We start from the raw sequence: 15,172 nt of genomic DNA on the forward strand, positions 1-15,172 counted from the left end.
ACTAGGACCTGGTAGGCGAGGCTTGAATCCTCATTCTTACATGGAAACTCTCTGGATGAATGTGAAGTCGAAGGCTTTCATGGCCGGCATCCATAGTTTTTTGTGGGTTTTTCGGGCTATGTGGCCATGTTCTAGCAGAGTTTCTTCCTGACGTTTTGCCAGCATCTGTGGCTGGCATCTTCAGAGAAACGTCAGGAAGAAACTCTGCTAGAACATGGCCACATAGCCCGAAAAACCTACAAAAAACTATCTCTGGATGAACTTGCTTAAGTCACACTCTTACAGACTGGAGAGGAAGGACATGGCAAACCTTTGAATAAATCAGGCCAAAAAACCTCCAGAATAGGAATTGACTAATAGGAATAAAATAGGAATTGACATAACAATGACCATGTATCCAAGACAGGTGTTCTGTTCACTGAAGGGACATGAGCTAACTTGGCAGTTTGTTAAAAGAACAAAAAGGAGAATTTTGTGTGTTCAGTGGATGTGGCATGCCCACTGACTTTTGATGAGCATGAAATGGATGATCCTGGGAAAGGTAGAGCTGGCTGGCGGAAACATGTAACAGAGGAAGTCATGCAGCAACATGAACCTTGGGTGTTGTTTATTAGGTAGAATTGGTTGCCATGTTTGTTTGCCTATTCACTTGTATGCCTAGAGTGTATAGAGGCACATATTATCATCTTTGACCTAGCACATTAAGGTGATAATTATAATACTCAGCCTGGCATCCTTCTGAGGTTACTAATATGAGTACTCAGCTTATTGGGGGCAAATAGCTTATACTTTGTAAACTGCTTAGTACATTGGGTAAGTGGTCTAGAAATGTACTTGCTATTGCTAGACTCAGATAAGGAAAAGAGCAGAGAGACAACAAGCCAGATTTGCATATTTAGTATGTGTATATGTGTTTCTGTGTGTCTAGGTATGTAAATAACAGTTGTGGTTGTGTGCATTCAAGTCTTTTCTGACTTATGGTGATGTTAAGATGACCTTATATCAAGGGATTTTCTTGGCAATATTTGTTCAGAGGAGTTTTGCCATTGCCTTCTCCTGAGGCTAAGAGCGTGTGACATGGGGCCAAATTTTTAAAAGTTGATTCTGTAGAGAAAGTAGGAAGCAGTGGGAGGACCGAACATGATGAAACTGGACAACGTTAAAAGGACATATGAAGGTACGGAAGGGGAAACTGATATGAAATAAGGGAATGGAATGATGATGGGTGTCATATAGACGCAGGGAATCTAGCATGACTGGAGAAGAAGGCCAAAATGAAAGCAAAAGTGAGATGACTTTTAGAAAGATTAGGGAAGTTAACAAAGAGAGAGCAAGGAGAAAAATTAGACTGAAGTGCAGTTATTGTCCATCCCAATGTAGAAGGGTGGGAGGAACCTCTTTCTCAGGGACATGCATGGATCATAGGGTTCATATTGTAGACTGGAGTGATAGGATCATCTGAGTTGTCCTTTTATGAATGCCTAATTGCTGGAATTTTCCTGGCTGTTAGGCACCAGAGGCCAATTTATTACATGTACATATCCAAAAAAGGGCTTGTAATGGGGAATGGTGGTCCAGATGCCCCTTTGGAGGTTCCCTTAAATCCTCGATGGCATGGAACTTAAAAGGGAAAAAAGCTTGATTCTATTTAAATCCTTGGTACAAGGCACAACAAGGATGTAGGCATGTCAAAATACAGAAGAGCAAAGACTTCATCTCTTAAGCCTGACACTTGTTTTACTTGGGCTTCTGGACAGTGCTCACACCAAACCTAAGTCTCAGAGAACACATCCCTCTGGCTTCCAACAAGTTTTTTTCTTCTTCAAGTTATGCAGTTTTAATGATCTAGAGCCTTTTCCCACAGGAAGAAGGAAACTTTGTGTCAGAATCCAGGGATTCTGCCATGTGGGTTTATATGTTTGTAGTATGATTTAAATTGCCTGTAGGTGGGGTTTATATGCTGTTATATGTAGTAAAGGCTAATGGGTGTTGTAAGGGTTAAATTTCTTAGTATAGCCTAGAAGGATGAGACCAGTCTAAAGAATGCATAGGAGGGTTTTCCCTCTTCAGGCACCACTTTTCAACAGGTTGGTCATTAGAAACATACTAGTTGGGGATGGGAAGAAAGGGGGGCTAGTGGGGAACAGCTTGTGGTTATTTTGGGAATGAGGTATGAAAGCGCATCAACCTGATGGGAGGAGTTGTTAATTTTCATAGAATCATAGAGTTGGAAGAGACCACAAGGGCCTTCCAGTCCAACCCCATTCTGCCATGCAGGAACTCTCAATCCCCGACAGATGACCATCCAGCCTCTGTTTAAATTCTTCCAAGGAGGGAGACTCCACCACTCTCCGAGGAAGAAGTGTGTTCCACTGTTGAACAGCCCTTACTGTCAGGAGCATAATAAATTATTATGCTTCGATGTGCCGGATATCTCCAATTCTACCCAAAACTTGGGGGGGGGGGACAGACAAGGAGAAAGGGATGGCGAGAAGCCGCCCCTTTTTGCCCTCGATGGAGGCCACAGCAAGCAAATGGCATAGCCTCCGGGAGCCCTAAAAAGGACTCCCAGGAGCCAGGAGTGGGTTCTTCTTAAGGCGCGTGTGTGGCACCATTGGCGCCCTCATGTGTACTGATGACGTGTGCCATGCACTGCATGTACGGCATCATGGGGGCGAGCCATTATGGTGTGGTAGGGCTTGGGAGCATGCAGATGCTCTGGTCTCCCGAGCCCTAAAATCGGCCCCACGCTGACGCTTTGCAACAGTGTGTACCGGGCTATAGTTTTAACAACTTCTGTCTCTAATGATTGCTGCAATAAAAGTCTTTTCTTATTCAACTGACTGTCTGAGTCTTGCAGTGAGAGTTTCTTTAGACCTGAAACTTTGGCTTGAGCAAAGAGGAATAGGAATTTCCATGGTAGATCACAAGGCTGGCCCTAGATGCTTTTACTGCATTTGGCAAAGAGGATGGCATCCCCTCCTTAGAACCTAGGTGAGCTGCCAGTCATCTTACATTAATAGTGATTTGAGTGTCCATCCCTCGATATTTCATGTATGTGTTCATTAACACTGGCATTATTGGGACAATTAAGCCACCATGTGGGATAGAGCCTCTCTTCACACACTTACCGAGCCTTTATTCTGGTTTCTCTTATTTGGCAACGTTTTTAATTTGAACATCTAAGTCTTGTGTATGGATGAAAATTTTGGTTTTTTTGAAACACATTTCTCTTATATGCATTATGTTTTTGTTTCTATGCAGGTTGAAGTAAGCCCTGTACAAACACATTTAAAAAGAACATTTAAAAAGAACACCATTACAGCCACAGAAAATCAGCTTTGTTGTAAGTATTCCCAAAGTGGAGCAGATGTCTGTGTGTGTCTGAGCATGTGTCCTGATTCACCAAACAGCTACAGTGGCTGGCTGGGAGATAACTGATAATGCAGGCACAGGCAGTTAGTTACAAGCAGCTAGAAAGTGTCCTTGCCTGTGGGAGTCCATTAAGAGAAAAGAGTTGATCAAGCATCCCAAGTCAAGGGAAACAGGAAGAATCAGGGTCAACATCGCCCAAGGGTTGAAAAAGCCAGGAAGTCCGAAGTAGGAAATGCAGGAGTCTGAAAACAAGTATCAGGGACAGGAATGCTGGCCAGGAAACGGACAAGTTGCTCCTAGTGACTGCCTTAGGCAAACTCAGCTGTTTAATAGCCTGACCTCATCTGGTTCTAATCAGAGCTAGCTTGCTGTTTGGCCCGGAGCCTTGGTGAGTTTCTTAGGGCGGCCTGCAGCCGTCCCTTTTCGTGCCAGATCAGGGCTGTGGCACTTGCACACCACAGCCCTGATCTGTCCTTTCCAAGGTGCAAAAAGCTGCAGCTTGGCGGCACTCTTTCAGCGCTGCATCATATGGACACAGTGCTGGAGGAGCATCATGATGCTGTGTGCCATATGGAGCGGTGCATGGTGTCATGGCGCCCTAGGGGTGGAGTCGGGGCATCCGTCATCTGGATGCGACGCCCCAACTCAGTCCCCAGTCTGGCCTAAATGGCCAGTCTGAAGAGGGCCTTAGTTCTCTTTTGTTGGATCCTTTTGTCCCTCCTCCTTGACTGAGGACATAAGACCCCAGCTATGTACTCTTCCTCATAAGCAGGTGAGTCTTGCCCTTTTCCTGCTGAGGCTGCACTTCCCCAGGATGAGCTAGCAGGGAGAGCTGGCTGGGGTTACTCTGCAACAGGGAAAGCTGTAGGCTGTTCCCTGGGTCCCTTTCTCATCGGACTCTTTCTGCAGGTCCCAGTCCTACAGCTACTGGCCCATGACGGTGTGTTGTGGCTTTTATGTTGTAGCTGGAGATCAGGATGCTAAACTTTGCTTTTTAAGTGTGCTTCAATGAAATATTTGTAGTTTGCTTGGTGAGTTTTACCAAGAATGCTATGTCCTCTGTTAAGTACTGGGCCAAAATTTTGAAGGGTATTTCTGAGATTTTTTTGTTACTCAAGATAGAACTGATAGAACAGAACAGAATATCAAATGTAGAATTAAAAACAAAATTAAATATAAAATATTTGTAATACAGTAATAAAAAATAAAATAAACCCACAATGCCTTTATTATTAAATCAGCACCCTAGTTACACAAAAACTGGTCACCTTGGCTGTAATCTCAGGAAACTGGTCAGCCAAATGTAATCACTGTAAAACACTTCAGTTCTCCCAGATATACTTTATAAATTTGTGTTAATAAACTGGTTTTGAAAGTTACATTAGAAAAATACAATAGAGTAGTACAGGCCCCACAGTTTCTACTTTTGTTCCTCACAAGGACATAAGCAGTCACACAATATGGCATGTTGTATAATACTGCAGATAGAAGCCCACTGAATTTAGCCAGGGAAATGCTTTCTTGTATTTTGGTATAATTAAATTGATCAAATAATCAGCTGATGAAAAGTCCACTCTCCTCTCTAAAAGCTGAATAAATGGAAGTTCTATTTATATGACTCTGTAATTCGGTATCCCAGATACAATGACATATATTTTCTATAGGTTTGGATAACCTTTAGCAAGAATGGCATTTTGTATGAATTCTGGGTTGAACACTTTCTCAACTACTGTCTTTTCCCGCTTTGACTGAAATGTATCACTTTGAGGTCGGGGCACAGACTTTTGCACATAAATAACATTTAAAACCAAAAATGTAACTTACATATTCAGATCTGAGATGCTATAGAAATTTCACCAGTCTGTAGGTATAAAGGTTCATTAGGCCTGCAACTTGGAAGACTGAGAATATGTCTCAAAAATTTTATTTGAATGTATTCTAGAGCCACAAAATTGCTAAGCACACACAGTTGTGCTCAGTATAACATTTGTGTTAAAATCTTTGCATCGTTGATTCTCCCTTAGCATTTTAAAAAAGAGATAAATGAATTATAACTCTGTTGTGCATTTGCCATGGCGTACGGCAATTGGGCTCTTTGGGAACCTGAAGACTGCAAAATTATTACCAAATATTTATAAAATTTTAGGGCCTAAATATCCTATAGACATGAGAACCCGTCTGATCTTGCAAGGTAACAGGGTTAGCCCTGGTTAGTACAGTGTGTCCACATCGTACGCGGCTTTCAGCATATGCTGAAAGCAAGGGGTGGTGCATCCCATTGTGACTAATGGGGCGCGTGCCTGTGGTGTGTGCGCACCACTGTGCCACTACATGCATGAGCCCCATTCAGTTAAATGGGGCTTGAGCATGTGCGGTATTTGCTTTACGCGGGGGAGTCCGGAATGGATCCTCCGTGTAAAGCAAGGGTGGACTGTACTTAGATGAGAGACCACCTATGAATACAAGGTGCTGTAGGCTATATTTCAGAAGGAGAAACTGGCAAAACCACCTTGTGAGTATTCCTTGCCTAAGAAATCCATATGAAATTCATTGGGTTGCCATAAAGTCAGTAGATAAGTGATGGTGAACCTATGGCACGTGTGGCACGTGTGCCACTCAGAGCCCTTTCTGTGGGCACACATCCTGTAACCCTAGCACAGAGTTTGCCAGAGTTTCTTACAAGAAAGCCAGAGGGACGTGGCACTTTGCAATAAATAAGTGGGATCTGGGTTGCAGTTTGGGCACTCGGTCTGTAAAAGGTTCACCATCACTGCAGTAGATGATTTGAAGGCAAATACAAACACATTTATAAAATTTCACCTGTTCAGTTGGATGACCATAGATTTGCCAGTGATGTTTACATCATTTCCAAGTAAAAACTAAAACTTAGATTTATGATAATTATTTAGCAAGTGTTCAGTGTTACAATAGACGTCTCAAACCTACAAATGAGAATGACAGAAGTACAATGTCATCTTCATAGAGTAGAGTGGATATAGCTTGACCTGCCAATTTAGGCAAATGAGTGTGGCTTAACCAAAGAATTGAAATGTTAAACAAAGTGAAGATAATAGCACAGCCTTATTTTACGTCAATGTGTGCTGGTATTAATCCAGTAAAATGGCACTCATGATTACAGATGAAAGTGTAAAATGTAAAATGAAGATGAATTCACAGACCTATTAACTGCAAATAAGAATTAGCAGACACATATCAATGTTGGTTGCCTCAGGCTAATGCCATAATCTTTCTCTTTGGATCTTGCCAAATAGAGATTTAAAGTCTACTAAAACTGTGTTTATCTCCCCCCTCAGCAGGGAAGAATATTTTTCTACCAAATGTTATAATGAGAATCCCTGGTCAACTGGGGTGTATCCAGACATAAAACCATTTTCTCCCCAAATACATTTCCTCTTCCATCCAACTTGTTTTGCTAGACAATGACTAGTGTACAACTTACTGCTGATACGCCAAAGGCTAATTGTTTTTTAATTGGCAGGAGCTGATCTTTTCCCTTTTTTGTAGATTGGGATGATTATTGTAAGTTCCCAGTCAATGAGAACAATTATGATAAAGGAAGAGAAACTATAAATGCATAGGAAAAACCAACACTGAGAGGGAAGGAAAGTCAATAGTGATTTCATAGAATCATAAAATCATAGAGTTAGAAGAGACCGCTAGGGCCATCCAGTCCAACCCCATTCTGCCATGCAGGAACTCTCAATCAAAGCATATGTGACAGATGGCCATCCAGCCTCTGTTTAAAGAGCTCCAAGGAAGGAGACTCCACTGGACTCCAAGGAAGGAGTTTGTTCCACTGTTAAACATCATAATACTACCATCAGGGTTCAACTTGGGGCAAATGGGGTTCTATCCGATAGCATCCCCACAGATAGAGGTGTACGCCAGGGCTGTCTTTTGGCACCTTTTTTATTTAATTTTTATATTAATGATGTCATCCAGGCCTTAAAAGGATCAAAATTTTTCCCAGCTACTATTCAGGATGTTAAACTTTCAGTGTTGTTATATGCTGACGATATTGTTTTGATTTCGGTCACCTTAATCGGAATGCGCAGACTCTTAAAGAAGCTAAATGAATACTGTACAAAGGAAATGTTAATAGTCAATCACTCTAAAACCAAAGTTGTGGTTTTTGGTAAAAAAAAAAACTTCATAGGTGGAGCTTTGAGGCAATATCTATTGATCAGCAATCCTATTATAATTACTTGGGTTTAAGATTTCAATCTAATTTGTCATGGAAAACTCATTTTGTTGCTACTAAGCTAAAATCATACCTGTCTATAAATTCTCTGTTGAAATTTCATAGACTTCAAGGAGGTCACTTAGTAGCACCTACTATCAAGGTTTATCAAAGAAAAATTGTTCGTCAGTTATTATATGGAGCAGAAATCTGGGGATACAAGAGTGTCTCAAATTTAGAAACTGTTCAGAACTTATTTCTAAGATCCCTGTTGGCTGTCCCTAAGTGTACCCTTGTTTCTTTTCTGAGAGCAGAAACAGGCTAAACTACTCTTCTAGCTGCTACACATACTGCTCTTGCCTTCTACTGGTTAAAGTTGTTATCCATGAGTGATTCTAGGCTCCCCAAAAAATGTTTTTCAGAACAAATATCTCTGAATTCTCCAAATTCCTGGGTATCTATAGTTAGAACAATATTACAGAGCTATGAGATTAATGTGGACTCAATTCCAAATTATTCCACCCGTAGAGTCAAGCAACTGATCAAAGAGAGAATTTATCTTGCTTCCAAATGGGCCGATCTTCCTTCACTTTCGAGTTCTTCTTTTTCTCTTTGGTACCCATTGTACAAGACTTCATTTGGGTTAGAGTATTACTTTATTAATCTTACTTTGGCCCCTGCTAGAAAAGCATTTACTGCTCTAAGGTTCCGTGGACTTGGTTAAACTGGATCACTTTGAGTCTGTCTGTACCGAGGATGTGGACAGGATTCTGTGAAGTGTTAGGAAGATGACTTGCTCTCTCGATCCCTGTCCTTCATGGCTGACAGCTCAAGGGGGAACGGTTGTGACTAGTATGTTACACCGAATTATCAATACATCTTTCAGGGATGTGCAATTTCCATCTGCATTAAAGACGGCCATAGTAAAACCTCTATTAAAAAAGCCCTCCCTTGACCCCCTAATTCGGAATAATTATCGGCCTGTCTCGCTGCTGCCATTTTTAGGGAAGGTGATCGAGAGGGCAGTTGCCTTTCAGCTTCAGGGACTCCTGGATGAAACGGATTATCTCGACCCATTTCAAACCGGCTTCCGAGCGGGCTATGGAGTTGAGACTGCCATGGTCGCCTTAGTTGATGATCTCCGTCTGGGCATGGATAGGGGAAGCGTGTCCCTGTTAGTGCTTTTGGACATCTCAGCGGCCTTCGATACCATCGACCATGGTATCCTTCTGGATCGCCTGAGAGAGTTAGGTATCGGGGGCTCTGCTTTGCAGTGGTTCCGTTCCTACCTCTTGGGCAGATTCCAGATGGTGGAGCTGGGGGACTGTCGTTCCGACAAGAGGGCCCTTACATCTGGGGTCCCTCAGGGAGCGATTTTGTCCCCTATGCTATTTAACATTTACATGAAGCCGCTAGGAGAGATCATCCGGAGACATGGGGCGCGGTGTTATCAGTACGCTGATGACACCCAAATAGTCTTCTCTATGTCTCCGACTGATGCAGTAACTAAGGATGGCATCTCTCCTCTTGATGCCTGCTTGGAGTCGGTAATGGGTTGGATGAGGGAAAACAGACTCAGTGTGAATCCAGAGAAAACGGAAGTACTGGTGATAGGTTCTCCTGGTCCAGGTAAGAAAGTTTTTCCACCTGTCCTGAATGGGGTCACGCTCCCTGTGAAGGACTCGGTTCGCAGTTTGGGGGTGCTCCTTGACTCGTCGCTCCACCTTACATCTCAGGTGGATGCGACAGTTAGGAGCACCTGTTATCAGCTTCGGCTGATATGCCAACTGCGACCCTTCTTGGACCGGGGGGACCTTGAAACCGTTGTACATGCTCTGGTAACCTCTCGACTAGATTTCTGTAATGCGCTTTACATGGGGCAACCCTTGTACCAATCTCGGAAGCTTCAGTTAGTGCAGAATATGGCAGCAAGGCTAGTCACTGGTTGTTCCAGGGCCAGCCATATAACACCTGTTCTGAAAGATCTTCATTGGCTGCCTATTTGCTTCCGGGCTGAATACAAGGTGTTGGTTATCACCTATAAAGCCCTATATGGCTTGGGCCCAGGGTACTTGGAGGACCGCCTCTCCCCATATAGTCCGCCCCGCACTCTTAGATCAGGAGAAAGACATCTGTTGATGGTTCCAGATGTCCGCTACGCTGTCACAAGGAGGGCTTATTCTGTCTCAGCCCCGAGACTCTGGAACGCACTCCCTAATGAGCTCCGCATGTCCACTTCCCTTGATGTTTTCAAGAAAAACTTGAAGACTTACCTTTTTCGTCAGGCATTCCCCCCATGAACATTGGTGTTATTTTTCTCCCTCTGAATGTGATGTTTTTTCCATCCTGTCAGCCTTGTAATTGTACTGTTGGTTTTATATTGCTATTTTATTGTATATTGTGTTTTTAAATCGTTTTTATTATGCTGTAAACCGCTATGATCCATGGAATAGCGGTATATAAATAAATTTTATTATTATTATTATTATTATTATTATTATTAATGTATGCCTTCTGCCTATTTGACTGGCAGATATAACAACACTCCTGTCCATTTAAGACTATGTATCTGTAAAACTGGGGAAGTGGAGAATATAGAACATTACCTTCTACATTGCCCTCTGTATATATCTCCTTGACAAAAGTTTCTTGATTGTATTTTAAAATCCCTTTCTGGTAGATCTTGCTTTCAGCAGACTTGTGTCCTTTTGGCTGGCAACAATGCATTTGTTACTTCTATGGTAGCAAAATTTGGTTTAGCTGCTAGCAAGATTAGAATTAGCTATCTTGATCGGAATGACGGCTAGATCTATTCTAGTTTTATGGTTCTATTATTTTATTATTTATGATGTATTATTGGTTTTTTGTTGATGGATCTCTTTTATTAACTTTACCATGTTGTTTTTGGTGATTTTTATGCTTTGGTGTTTTTTGTTTTGTTTTGTTTGTTTAACACTGTTTTTGTATTTACTGTTTGGATATATTTTATATTGTGACGGCTTTTAGCTATTAACAATAAAGAAAGTTCTACTTAAAAAAATATTAATATGGTAATGCTCCTCTATGAGATCATTATAGAGAAGCCTACTGCAAAGATAATGCAATGTACGTCTTATGAAAGTGTGACATTTTATTTGTCATATATTGTAATGCCAATGTGATGTCTGTTTTATTCTGGGGAGTGTATATGTTTGTATATCTATGACTGCCTAAAAGATAAGTCGTTGTTGTTGTTGTTGTGTGCCTTAAAGTCATTTCTGACTTATGACAATCCTGTTGAACCTATCACAGGTTTTCTTGGTAGATTTTGTTCAGATTTTGTCTTTGCCTTCCTCTAATGCTGAAAGAGTGTGACCAGTGGGTTTCCATGGTTGAACAGGGACTCTAACCCCAGTCTCCAGAGTCACAAGCCAATGCTCAAACCACCCCTCCTTTCACAGTCCTTTTCTCTCACAGTCATGCTTCCAATATGGCTACATCATAGTTAAGCAGGCCTAACTTTAACATGGATAACATTCAGGGGTAGCTGTGTTGGCCATTTAACAAATACAAACAATTGTAATTTTTCTTCTTAAATTTGGACTGAATTTGCATGTTTTACCTCTACATCACTAAAACGTTCCTGATGTAAAAACATGGATACTTCTTGAAAAATCCATTGTTCTCTGCCTACAAAGAGGCCTGTGACCTCACTGGAATGGAGACATGTTGGATTGCAAAAGAGGGGTCTCTGTTGAGATGCAAATGTATTTACAATTTCCTGGACCTTGAAAAGCTCCCTATTGCCGCATGGGCAGAAGGAGGGAGGGGGGCTGCTTGCAAAAGATATCCTCCCCATCATAACATCTTTGCTAAGGACTGAAACACCATGCAGGTATCTGACTAACATCTCCAGTTGTTTTTCCCCTCCTGTTTGGTTTGTAATATCTGATGAAGAAGCACATGGAGCTTCAAAATCTTGCATCAAGTCATACATTTGGGTGACTGGCAGGCTAGCTCATCTGGAGGAAGGTGGCAGTTGAATCAATCAGACACAGAAGAGAGGACAGAGTGGCCGAACGTTGCTTTAGGTTGACCAATAAAGGTATCACTGATGGATTTTTGCTTGAAGCTTTAACATAGCAGAGGGAGAGCTATGAGGGGTGATTCTCACACTAGGGCTTCATCAGACCTGTTACTTTGCCTGTGGTTATCCAAAGCTATGCAACAAGCACTGTGGCATCTTCCACAGCTTTTGTAGCCAGAGTGCTGATGCACGGTACCTAAGAATACCTGATCACAGCTGTATACATTCATCCACACTATAGCTTGGGTGTAAGAGCCCATGCTAAAGCAAGGTTTGGCCACTCTGTCCTCTCTTCTGTCTCTGATTGACTCAACCACCACCCTCTCCAGATGAGTCAGCTTGCCAGTCACCCATTTGTATGAGTCCCAGAGGCCATAAAGAAGAAGAGGCTGTTTACCTGTAATAGTGGCTCTTTAAGTGGTCATCTGTGAACTCATACTACCTGTCCTATCCCTGCTTCGGGCCATTTCTTGCTCACATCAGCCCTTTCCATCCTCTTATTTGTACATTGCAATGTATGGGAATTATAGAGGCAAGGAGCAGGGACACTGACACATACATGGCGGTGGTTGTGGTTGTGGTTGTGGTGGGAAGAATTACTACCAAAATCACTCTGCTTAGCTATTGGACTTCTCTGAGCTACTCTGGAGAGACACAGATTGGGTGCATTTGTGCAAGTTCACAAATGATCATTCAAAGAACCACACTTGCAGATAAGCAACCTGTTCTAACACTGTATTCTGCTTTCCTCGCTTGGAGTATGTCCAATTCTGGACAACACAGTCTATAGAGGATATTGACAAAGTGGAATATGTCTAGAGAAAGGTAACTGTTGCCTGTGTAACACCTGTCATCGGTAGAGATTGTTTTAGGATTTCATTGGATCACAGCACACAGAACAGCATTCTGGATATGCAGAGACATGTTGAGCATGGTGGACTATCGGTACCTAGTCACATAGGTTCATAGCTAGCTAGTAACATAAGCAATTATATAAACAAGCATAGCAAACTCCATTCCAGATAAGCGTTTCTGCATTCCACAGCGTTAAGGCTGGGGACTCCTAGACCTCCATTGTTACCTATTGTGCGTCATTTTCAGTTACCTCTATAAGCATGGCTATAAATTCTTGTCATGGGGGAAATTGAGGCATCTACCAGTCTAAGGAAATTGTTCCTTTGAGGTACACCTGGGTGAGCTCTTTTGGGAACCCAAGCCCACTACTTCATGTGAGGGGATTTTGACTCCCTGTCATTTGAAGGATGGTGAGAGCTTTGTTTTTTTTTTTAATACATGTTGCATCAATCATTAAACAAATCTTCTTTGAGGCTTTGTCTCGAGGTGATAATTCTCAAATCTGTTCTGTTGAGATGATCCTGATCTTGCCCCAGTTCACCAACAGTGACAAAGATAGTAAAGTGTCTGCAAACCAGGCTTTATGAGTAACAGATTAGAGGTTGGACATGCTTAACCTGTAGGAGACAGGAGAGATTATTTGATATCTGTTTTTAAATATATGAAAGGCTTTCACTTGGCACATGGAGCAAGATAGCTTACTCTTGTAGCAGAGAACAGAAACAGAAACAGTGGATTCAAATTACAAGACAGAAGATTCCAACTAAACATTAGGAAAAAAATTCCTGACAGTAAAAATAGTGGAACAAGAGGAGATGGATTTTCCATTGGAGGCTTTCAAACAGACGTTAGGAGACCACCTGTCATGGATGCCTTAACAGCGGATCCCCAGAACTGGGAGGTTTGGACTTAGATGACCTTTTGTGTCTGACTCTGTGACTTCACTTCTACAGTGTCTTGGAATGACACTAGGGAGTTTATCAGACGAGGGAAATTGGAAGTATAATCCAATGGCAATCCGAACGCAATCATGGGGTTTAACATTATTGCGTGATAGCCCACCACAACCAAATTCGGGCAATGGGAAGTCAGTCCAAACGCAATCATGGGATTTCACGTTATTGCGTGATAGACTACCACATGCAATTTCGGGCAATGGCAAGCTATTTTCGGGTAATGGGAAATCAGTTCAAGTGCAATTCGAATTCACGTAAATTCGCTGAACTAGCGAATTCACACGAATGCGTTCTGGCCCCACTTTCTTTTCATTTGAAATTAAGAGAAATTCCTCCTGTGTGATAAACTCCTAGGTTTATGATATTGTGGAGGATGCCGAATTGTGGCCAGAAAAAAAAAATACAATTCTTCAGTTATTAAAATAGAATGCTATGTGATTTTATGTTTTTAACAGACTTCTTCAACTACTGTCCTTCCTTTGAAAGGGAATTTAACTTCATTGCACATTTGTAGAGAGCCAGTGTGGTGTAGTGGTTTGAGCATTAGACTATGACTCTGGAGACCAGGGTTTGAATCCCTGCTCAGCAACAGAAACCTACTTTATAGATTGTCACACAGAAATGTCCAGGGGTTAGGGACAGAAGACCCCTGCGAAAATGGAAAAACCATGAATATGTGACGAAGGCAGGAGGTGTGTGTGTATGTGCATTGCTCTCCCCCCCCCATGTGTGAATGCCCCTCCTGTCTTCTCTCTGTGCTTTGGCTGGCTGAGTGGAGCATGTGCAGCACACACCCATCCTGCCTCCACTAAAACAATGCAACACATCCAGGATATTCTTGAAAACTTTCTGTTTTAAAAGCATGACTGAATCAAAAGGCGTTAGCCTGATCATGGAAGGACAAGGAGGAGGGGGCCATTCTGACCTCCTTGGGAGTTTCAGAGCCTAGGAGCAGCCATTGAGAAGGCCCTCTCTCATGCCCCACCAACTGTGCTTGCGATGGTGGTGGGACTGAGAGAAAGGCCTCTCCTGATGATCTCAGAGCCAGGTCAGCTTGTACAGGGAGACCTACAGTCTCCCACATATCCTGAACCTGAGCCATGTAGGGCTTTATAGATTGCCACACAGAAATGGCACAGATTGTTTAATTACTTGGAAAAGGGCCTTGGGGAAGGTGTAATGGTTTGAATGTTAACTCTGGAGACCAGGGTTTGATTCTCTGCTCATTCATAGAAACCCATGGTGACCTTAGTGAGTGACACACTCTCAACCACAGAAAGGCACAGACACACAATAGGCTGATTATGCCTAAATACCCTAAAGGCACCAGATCATGCCTGATCTTGGAAGCTAAGAAGTATCAGCTCTGGGTTAGTACTTGGATAGGAGACCACCAACAAATACAGTACCAGGTTCTGTAGCCTATAGGCTATATTTCAGAGGAAGGAACCGGCAAAATCACCCCTGAGTATTTCCTGCCTTAAAAAGCCCTGTGCAATTCATGAGATCACCATAAATCGATAGGCAATGTGAAGCCACATGGGAGCACATTTGTGCACACACAGAGACAGTTCATTAAAATTGCACAGCATGCTCCAGTTTCTTTACTATATTTGCAGGCTACTTGCAATTTGTTAAAGTAAAACAAAGTTGACCCAGACTGTTGTCTTTCCTTAGAAATGATAAACTTGGAGAAGTCACAGTGGAGCCCCTTCCTAA

General features: G+C 42.3%; 1 protein-coding gene across 2 annotated transcripts in view; it reads left to right on the forward strand.

The window, feature by feature from the left end:
• The first annotated feature begins 3,262 nt into the window (after nucleotides 1–3,262).
• Nucleotides 3,263–15,172, forward strand: part of HIVEP3 (HIVEP zinc finger 3) — a 72,379-nt gene continuing 60,469 nt past the window's right edge. For both annotated transcript variants that reach the window (XM_042439864.1, XM_042439865.1), the window contains exon 1: nucleotides 3,263–3,346. The gene's annotated coding sequence lies outside the window, so the exon portion shown is untranslated. The remainder of the gene's footprint in view (nucleotides 3,347–15,172) is intronic.

This window comes from Sceloporus undulatus, chromosome 9, assembly GCF_019175285.1.
Source record: "Sceloporus undulatus isolate JIND9_A2432 ecotype Alabama chromosome 9, SceUnd_v1.1, whole genome shotgun sequence".
In the NCBI taxonomy this organism is placed as follows: Eukaryota; Metazoa; Chordata; class Lepidosauria; order Squamata; family Phrynosomatidae; genus Sceloporus; species Sceloporus undulatus.